The sequence below is a fragment of the Arachis hypogaea genome, chromosome 12 (assembly GCF_003086295.3).
Source record: "Arachis hypogaea cultivar Tifrunner chromosome 12, arahy.Tifrunner.gnm2.J5K5, whole genome shotgun sequence".
In the NCBI taxonomy this organism is placed as follows: Eukaryota; Viridiplantae; Streptophyta; class Magnoliopsida; order Fabales; family Fabaceae; genus Arachis; species Arachis hypogaea.
Window position 1 is genome coordinate 66,496,220 of NC_092047.1, and position 7,878 is coordinate 66,504,097.

The following is a 7,878-nucleotide window of genomic DNA, read 5'->3' on the forward strand; positions in this document are numbered from 1 at the left end:
AGGTTTATCCCTGAACCAAGGTCACACAGAGCCTTTTCAAAGATCATGTTGCCTATGGTACAAGGTATTACGAACTTTCCAGGATCCTGTTTCTTCTGAGGCAATGTCAGTTGATCCAGATCACTTAGTTCATTGGTGAACAAGGGAGGTTCATCTTCCCAAGTCTCAATACCAAATAATTTGGCATTCAGCTTCATGATTGCACCAAGAAACTTGGCAACTTACTCTTCAGTAACATCCTCATTCTCTTCAGAAGAGGAATACTCATCAGAGCTCATGAATGGTATAAGGAGGTTCAATGGAATCTCTATGGTCTCTAGATGAGTCTCAGATCCCTTTGGTTCCTCAAAGGGAAGCTCCTTATTGATCACTGGACGTCCCAGGAGGTCTTCCTCCTTGGGATTCACGTCCTCTCCTTCCTTCACAGGTTCGGCCATGGTGATTAATTCAATGGCCTTGCACTCTCCTTTTGGATTTTCCTCTGTATTGCTTGGGAGAGTACTAGGAGGGAGTTCAGTAATCCTTTTACTCAGCTGGCCCACTTGTGCCTCCAAATTTCTAATGGATGACCTTGTTTCATTCATGAAACTCACAGTGGCCTTAGATAGATCAGAGACTAAGTTTGCTAAATTAGAGGTATTTTGTTCAGAGTTCTCTGTCTGTTGCTGAGTGGATGATGGAAAAGGTTTACTATTGTTAAACATGTTTCTTCCACCATTATTAAAGCCTTGTTGAGGCTTTTGATCCTTCCATGAGAAATTTGGATGATTTCTCCATGATGGGTTATAGGTGTTTCCATAAGGTTCACCCATATAATTTACCTCTGCTATTGCAGGGTTTTCAGGATCATAAGCTTCTTCTTCAGAAGATGCCTCTTGAGTACTGTTGGATGCAGCTTGCATTCCATTCAAACTCTAAGAAATCATATTGACTTGCTGAGTCAATATTTTGTTCTGAGCCAATATGGCATTTAGAGTATCAATTTCAAGAACTCCCTTCTTCTGAGGCGTCTCATTACTCACAGGATTCCTCTCAGAAGTGTACATGAATTGGTTATTAGCAACCATGTTAATGAGTTCTTGAGCTTCTGCAGGCGTTTTCTTTAGGTGAATGGATCCACCTGCAGAAGTATCCAATGACATCTTAGCTAGTTCAGACAGACCATCATAGAATATATCCAGGATGGTCCATTCTGAAAGCATGTCAGAAGGACACTTTTTGGTCAGTTGCTTGTATCTCTCCCAAGCTTCATAGAGGGATTCACCTTCCTTCTGTCTAAAGGTCTGAACATCCACTCTAACCTTGCTCAGCTTTTAAGGAGGAAAGAACTTGGCTAAGAAAGCTGTGACCAGCTTATCCCAAGAGTTCAGGCTATCTCTGGGTTGAGAGTCCAACCACACTCTAGCTCTGTCTCTTACAGCAAAAGGGAAAAGCATGAGCCTGTAGACTTCAGGATCTACTCCATTAGTCTTAACAGTATCACATATCTGCAAGAATTCAGTTAAGAACTGAAAAGGATCTTCAGATGGAAGTCCATGAAACTTGCAGTTCTGCTGCATCAGAGAAACTAATTGAGGTTTCAGCTCAAAGTTGTTTGCTCCAATGGCAGGAATGGAGATGCTTCTTCCATGTAAATTGGAATTTGGTGCAGTAAAGTCACCAAGCATTCTCCTTGCATTATTGTTGTTGGGTTCGGCTGCCATCTCCGTTACTTGTTCAAAATTTTCAAAAAGGTTGTCTCTGGATTGTTGTAATTTAGCTTCTCTTAGTTTCCTCTTCAGAGTCCTTTCAGGTTCTGGATCAGCTTCAACAAGAATGCCTTTTTTCTTGTTCCTGCTCATAAGAAAGAGAAGAGAACAAGAAAAGAAGAGGAATCCTCTATGTCACAGTAAATAGGTTCCTTATTGTTAGTAGGAGAAGAAAAGGAATAGAAGTGAAGAAGAATGAAGAATCCAAACACAAAGGTAAGGATAGGAGCAGTGATGTGAGATGAAGAGAAGTGTTAGTAGATGAATAAATAATTAGAAGGAGATGAGGGAGAAGGATTTTTGAAAATTATTTTTGAAAAAAGGTTAGTGATTTTCGAAAATAGTTTTTGAAAAAGGTTAGTAATTTTCGAAAATTAAAATCAAAAATTAAAATAATTAGTTAATTAAAAAGAATTTTTGAAAAAGAGGAAAGATATTTTCGAAAATTAGAGAGAGAGAGTTAGTTAGGTAGTTTTGAAAAAGATAAGAAACAAACAAAAAGTTAGTTAGTTAGTTGAAACAAATTTGAAAATTAATTTTGAAAAGATAAGAAGATAAGAAGTTAGAAAAGATATTTTAAAATCAAATTTTGAAAAAGATAAGATAAGAAGATATTTTTGAAAAGATATGATTGAAATCAGTTTTGAAAAAGATTTGATTTTTAAAATCACAATTAATGACTTGATTCACAAGAAATCACAAGATATGATTCTAGAACTTAAAGTTTGAATCTTTCTTAACAAGTAAGTAACAAACTTTAAATTTTTGAATCAAAACATTAATTGATGATGTTATTTTTGAAAATTATGTGATAAAGATAAGAAAAAGATTTTTTGAAAAATATTTTTAAAATTTTCGAAAATAAATAAGAAAAGTGAAAAAGATTTGATTTTTTTTTTGAAAAAGATTTTGAAAAAGATAAGATTTTTAAATTGAAAATTTGATTTGACTCATAAAAACAACTAGATTTTAAAATTTTTTGAAAAAGTCAAATCTAATTTCCGAAATTTTAAGAGAGAAAAAGGGGAAGATATTTTTTTGATTTTTGAATTTTTAATGATGAGAGAGAAAAAACATGAAAATGATGCAATGCATGAAAATTTTGGATCAAAATAATGAATGCATGCAAAAATGCTATGAATGTCAAGATGAACACCAAGAACACTTTGAAAATCATGATGAACATCAAAAACATATTTTTGAAAAATTTTTAATGCAAAGAAAACATGCAAGACACCAAACTTAGAAATCTTTAATACTCAGGCACTAAGAATTCAAGAATGCATATGAAAAACATCATACAACACAAAACAATATAATATGAAGATCAATCAAGAAGGTTTTATCAAGAACAACTTGAAGATCATGATGAATGCAATGCATGAATGTAATTTTCGAAAAATGCAAGATGAGTATGCAATTGACACCAAACTTGACTCAAGACTCAAACAAGAAACACAAAAAATATTTTTGATTTTTATGATTTTATGATTTTTTTTTTTTGTATTTTTATTTTATATTTTTCGAAAATCATTTGAAAAAGAAAAATAAGGATTCCAAAATTTTTAATATGAATTCCAGGAATCTTACAATCTTAATCTAAAGCTCCAATCTGAGGGTTAGACATGGCTTAATAGCCAGTCAAGCTTTAGCATGAATATGGGAGTAATTCATTCAATTTTAAGCCAAAACCTCTGTCCAAAAGAATTTAGACATGGTTTTATAGCCAGCATGCTTCAACATGCTTCATGAAACTCTAGAATTCATTCTTAAAAATTCTGGAGAAAAATATATTTTTGAAAACATTTTTATTTTAAACTTTTTTTTTCGAAAACAAAGGAGAAATTTTTGAAAGATTTTTTTGAAAAATTTTTGAAAACTTTTTGAAAAGAAAACGAAAAGAAAGTTACCCAATCTGAGCAACAAGATGAACCGTCAGTTGTCCAAACTCGAACAATCCCCGGCAACGGCGCCAAAAACTTGGTGCACGAAATTGTGATCATCAATGGCGCCATCAACATGGTACGCTCAATTGTAATCTCAAATTTTTATCACAACTTCGCCCAACTAACCAGCAAGTGCACTGGGTCGTCCAAGTAATAAACTTTACGCGATTAAGGGTCGATCCCACGGAGATTGTTGGTATGAAGCAAGCTATGGTCACCTTGTAAATCTCAGTCAGGCGGATATAGAATGGTTATGGAGTTTTCGAATATTAATAATAAAATAGGGATAGAAATACTTATGTAAATCCTTGATGAGAATTTCAGATAAATACATGGAGATGCTTTCGTCCCTCTAAACCTCTGCTTTCCTGCTGTCTTCATCCAATCAGTCTTACTCCTTTCTATGGCTGGCTTTATGTAAGGACATCATCGCTGTCAATGGCTACTTTTGATCCTCTCTGGAAAATGGTCCGATGCGCTGTCACTGCATGGCTAATCGTCTGGAGGCGTCACCCTTGCCAATGGCCGTATCCTATCCTCTTGTGAAAATGGTCCAAATGCTCTGTCACAGCACGGCTAATCATCTGAGGTTCTCGATCATACTGGAATAGGATTCACCCTCCTTTTGCGTCTGTCACTACGCCCAGTACTCGCGAGTTTGAAACTTGTCACAGTCATTCAATCCCTGAATCCTACTCAGAATACCACAGACAAGGTTTAGACTTTCTGGATTCTCATGAATGCCGCCATCAATCTAGCTTACACCAGGAAGATTCTGATTAAGAGATCTAAGAGATACTCATTCAATCTAAGGTAGAACGGAAGTGGTTGTCAGGCACGCGTTCATAAGGAATGATGATGATTGTCACGTTCATCACATTCAGGTTGAAGTGCGAATGAATATTTTAGAAGCGGAATAAGTTGAATTGAACAGAAAAACAGTAGTACTTTGCATTAATTCTTGAGGAACAGCAGAGCTCCACACCTTAATCTATGGAGTGTAGAAACTCTACCGTTGAAAATACATAGGTGAAAGGTCCAGGCATGGCCGAATGGCCAGCCCCTCTGATCTAAGAACCAGGCATCCAAAGATGATTCCAAAGATATCAAAGATGTCAAAGATGTCTCATACAATAGTAAAAAGTCCTATTTATAATATACTAGTTACTAGGGTTTACAGAAGTAAGTAATTGATGCATAAATCCACTTTCGGGGCCCACTTGGTGTGTGCTTGGGCTGAGCTTGAATGTTACACGTGCAGAGGCTCTTTATGGAGTTGAACGCCAGGTTGTAACGTATTTCTGGCGTCAACTCTGGTTTGTGACTTGTTTCTGGCGTTTAACTCCAGACAGCAGCGTAGAACTGGCGTTCAATGCCCTTTTATGTCATCTAAACTCGTTCAAAGTATGGACTATTATACGTTGCGGGAAAGCCCTGGATATCTACTTTCCAACGCAATTAGAAGCGCACCATTTTGAGTTCTGTAGCTCCTGAAAATCCACTTTGAGTGAAGGGAGGTCAGAATCCAACAGCATCAGCAGTCCTTCTTCAACCTCTGAATCTGATTTTTACTCAAGTCCCTCAATTTCAGCCAGAAATACCTGAAATCACAGAAAAACACACAAACTCATAGTAAAGTCCAGAAATGTGAATTTAACATAAAAACTAATAAAAACATCCCTAAAAGTAACTAGATTCTACTAAAAACATACTAAAAACAATGCCAAAAAGCGTATAAATTATCCGCTCATCAGTCATCTGGAGTTTTTCTTGTGGCGCGGTTGCGTCGGTCATGCACCCGCGTTGCTGCTTCTTCACTTCTGGCACGCGATCGTGTCGTCCATGCGATCGCGTTGATGCCAGTTTCTTCAAAACTCCGTTTCGCACTTTCCTTCCATTTTTGTACGTTTCCTTTTCCATCCTTTAAGTCATTCTGTCTTAGAAAATCTGAAACTACTCAACACACTAATCACGACATCGAATGGAAATAAAGGTAATTAAAATAATTAATTTTAAAGCTTAGGAAATATATTTTTCACGTACATCACCTAATAAGGGAGGGAAAGTAAAACCATGCAATTAATATGAATAAGTGGGTGAAGGATTGAATAAATCACTCAAACTAAGCACAAAATAACTCATGAAATATGGGTTTATCAAGTTATCAACTCAGCTGTTGATTGAAATTGGAATTCTTTGCTGGTTAATTTGTACTCCAATAACTCTAGTCTCTCCATAGGAGTTGACTAGGACCTGAGGATCAAATTAATTTGTCCACTTGACTTTCTTTTGTTTAGCAAGGATCAATTAAAAGTGGGAGCAGAATCCAATTCTCAATCACACCTGATAAGGATAACTAGGATAGGACCTAATTTTCTTATACCTTGCCAAGAGATTTTTATTATTATCAATTTATTTTCCTTGTCATTTAAATTACTTGTCCCTTATTTCAAAAACCCAAAATACACTTTTACTCATAACCAATAATAAATCATACATCCATGCAATTCCTTGAGAAGACGACCCGAGGTTTAAATACTTCGGTTATAAATTTTTATTGGGTTTTGTTACTTGTGACAACCAAAACTTTTGTACGAAAGGAATTCTTGTCGGTCTAGAAGCTATACTACCAACGCGAATTTAATTGTGAAAATTCTAGATCGCGCGAGAGTTTCATTCTTCACGTAGCCGCAAACGGTGCGGCGATCGGAGCTCTATAGCTCAAGATATGAGCTTGGGAAGAAGATGATGAATAGAGCTCAATCTCTTCTCCTCACCCTCTTTCAATTTCTGATGGGTATGTTTGAGTGTGTTTGTGCTGATTGGTTCATTAAATGAACCTTATATATGTTGGGCTTGGACCCAACTTGGACCCAGTCCAACCCGTTAGTATTTTTGGTCCATTTGGCCCGGGCCAAACCATTAAAATTAACGCCTGGTTTTTTACTTCTAATATTTTTCTAAGGCTTTTGACTATTTTCACTTTTTTTTGCACAGTACCGGGCAGACTTGAACCGGTTCAACCGGTTCAACTGCCGGTTTGTGATTTTTCTCGGTTTTCGCAAAAAATACATTTTTTGGCTCCGAAAGACCTACTGAGTCCAAAAATCCTGTTTAAATCCCCAAATTCTCATCCTAACTTTCCAGAACTTAATTTGGGCATTTAAATGATTTTATTCGTGAAAAATCCAGTTCTTACAGAGCAGAACCGCGAGATCTGGCGAGCAGAACCGCGAGACAGAGGCAAGAAGAACCGCAAAACAGAGGTGAGCAGAACCACGAGACAAAGGTGAGTAGAACCACAAGACAGAGGCGAGCAGCTTTCTGAGCAAAATGGCGAGAGGGACGACAAGCAAAACAGCAAAAGGAATGGCTTTCAAGGACGAACCTGGTTGCGATCTTGAGCGCCAAGGGTGGCGACCGTGAGATAGATTACGGCGTGATAGAGGTTAGGGTTTTCTGAACCTTTCAAGAAAAAGCCGTTCAAAATTGCGTCGAGGAAGACAACGACTGCTCGACGAAGATGACGGCGACGGCAAGCTCGAGGAAGACCACGGTGATGGCGATGATAAGCTCAAGACAACAACTGCTCGATGAAGATGACGATTACGGCGATGAAGGCTAGGTGAGATGAAGGGCAGTGATGAAGATGACGATGATGGCGATGAAGGCTGCTGGGTGCGATGAAGCAGAACGATGAAGCTGAACAATGAACGCCGAAGGAAGCTGCTGGGTTCGAGAGTGAAGATGAAGTAACGGTGCTGTATGTTTAAGGTTTGAAAGTGAATTTTAGGGTTAAAAATATTTTTGCTTAGTTATTCATTTCTTTAACTTTGTTCTAACTTTTATCAAAACCAAAGAAACCAAGAAATTCAGATGATAACATTTAAAGTTTTAATTCATGCTTTGATATAAAATTTAGTTTAAATATGAATATTGAGTTTACATTAAATACTTTTGATTCTGAATTATAATTTGTTATATTTTTTAAGAATATTAAATAACTAATTATTAATACAATGTACAAACTGTAAAATTAATAAAATTATCTTAAACTAATTTTGTTAAGTATAATTTGGTAACATAAGAATTAGGTGTACTCTAACAAAGTTATGTGATTTAAAAATAAACAAATTATAAAAAAAATACACATTTTGTAATGAAAAAAAAAGATACTGGAAAAA

At 36.3% G+C, this 7,878-nt stretch overlaps 1 non-coding gene across 1 annotated transcript; it reads left to right on the plus strand.

Annotated features, from left to right (window-relative positions):
- The first annotated feature begins 1,195 nt into the window (after positions 1 to 1,195).
- LOC112730806 (small nucleolar RNA R71) lies at positions 1,196 to 1,304 on the plus strand. The gene has a single exon (XR_003166614.1). It is a non-coding gene; the product is annotated as a small nucleolar RNA R71 (small nucleolar RNA).
- Positions 1,305 to 7,878: the final 6,574 nt, after the last annotated feature.